Below are 1,963 nucleotides of genomic sequence, written 5' to 3'. Positions count from 1 at the left end.
CATTCACCCCCTCCCTCCCTCCCTCATTCATTCCCCCTCCCTCCCTCATTCATATTCCCCCCTCCCTCCCTCATTCAATCTCCCCCTCCCTCCCTCATTCATTCCCCCTCCCTCCCTCCCTCTTCATTCCCCTCCCTCCCTCCCTCATTCATTCCCCCTCCTCCCTCATTCATTCCCCCTCCCTCCCTCCCTCATTCATTCCCCCTCCTCCCTCATCATCCCCTCCCTCCTCATTCATTCCCCCTCCCTCCCTCCCTCATTCATTCCCCCCTCCCTCCCTCATTCATTCCCCCTCCCTCCCTCCCTCATTCATTCCCCCTCCCTCCCTCCCTCATTCATTCCCCCTCCCTCCCTCCCTCATTCATTCCCCCTCCCTCCCTCCCTCCCTCATTCATTCCCCCTCCCTCTCTCATTCATTCCCCCTCCCTCTCCCATTTATTCCCCCCCTCCCTCGTTCATTCCCCCTCCTCCTCCCTCCCTCGTTCATTCCCCTCCCTCCCTCCCTCATTCATTCCCCCTCCCTCCCTCCTCATTCATTCCCCCTCCCTCATTCATTCCCCCTCCCTCCCTCCCTCGTTCATTCCCCCTCCCTCCCTCCCTCATCATTCATTGCCCCTCCCTCCCTCCCTCATTCATTCCCCCTCCCTCGTTCATTCCCCCTCCCTCCCTCCCTCGTTCATTCCCCTCCCTCCCTCCCTCCTCATTCATTCCCCCTCCCTCCCTCCTCATTCATTCCCCCTCCCTCCCTCCCTCATTCATTCCCCCCTCCCTCATTCATTCCCCCTCCCTCCCTCCCCTCATTCATTCCCCCTCCCTCGTTCATTCCCTCCCTCCCTCCCTCGTTCAATCCCCCCTCCCTCCCTCCCTCGTTCATCCCCCCTCCCTCCCTCGTTCATCCCCCCTCCCTCCCTCCCTCGTTCATTCCCCCTCCCTCCCTCCCTCGTTCATTCCCCTCCCTCCCTCGTTCATTCCCCCTCCCTCGTTCATTTCCCCTCCCTCCCTTCCTCGTTCATTCCCCCTCCCTCCCTCGTTCATTCCCCCTCCCTCCCTCCCTCGTTCATTCTCCCTCCCTCCCTCATTCCCCCTCCCTCCCTCCCTCATTCCCCCTCCCTCCCTCGTTCATTCCCCCTCCCTCCCTCCCTCGTTCATTCCCCCTCCCTCCCTCCCTCGTTCATTCCCCCTCTCTCCCTCCCTCGTTCATTCCCCCTCCCTCCCTCCCTCGTTCATTCCCCCTCCCACCCTCGTTTATCCCCCTCCCTCCCTCCCTCCCTCATTCATTCCCCCCTCCCTCCCTCATTCATTCCCCCCTCCCTCCCTCATTCATTCCCCCCTCCCTCCCTCATTCATTCCCCCCTCCCTCCCTCATTCATTCCCCCCTCCCTCCCTCATTCATTCCCCCCTCCCTCCCTCATTCATTCCCCCCTCCCTCCCTCATTCATTCCCCCCTCCCTCCCTCATTCATTCCCCCTCCCTCCCTCCCTCCTCATTCATTCCCCCTCCCTCCCTCATTCCCCCTCCCTCATTCATTCCCCCTCCCTCCCTCCCTCGTTCATCCCCCCTCCCTCCCTCGTTCATCCCCCCTCCCTCCCTCGTTCATTCCTCCCTCCCTCATTCATTCTCCCTCCCTCATTCATCCCCCCTCCCTCCCTCATTCCCCCTCCCTCCCTCATTCCCTCTCCCTCCCTCATTCCCCCTCCCTCCCTCCCTCATTCCCCCTCCCTCCCCCCTGCCTCCCTCATTCATTCCCCCTCCCTCCCTCATTCATTCCCCCTCCCTCCCTCCCTCATTCATTCCCCTCCCTCCCTCCCTCCCTCCCTCCCTCATTCATTCCCCCTCCCTCCCTCCCTCATTCATTCCCCCTCCCTCCCTCATTCATTCCCACTCCCTCCCTCATTCATTCCCACTCCCTCCCTCCCTCATTCATTCCCCCTCCCTCCCTCCCTCATTCATTCCCCCTCCCTCC

The sequence above is a fragment of the Somniosus microcephalus genome, chromosome 20 (genome assembly GCF_052327205.1).
Source record: "Somniosus microcephalus isolate GS21.2 chromosome 20, FLI_Smic_1.0, whole genome shotgun sequence".
Lineage (NCBI taxonomy): Eukaryota > Metazoa > Chordata > Chondrichthyes > Squaliformes > Somniosidae > Somniosus > Somniosus microcephalus.
Note: the sequence above shows the minus strand (reverse complement) of the source record.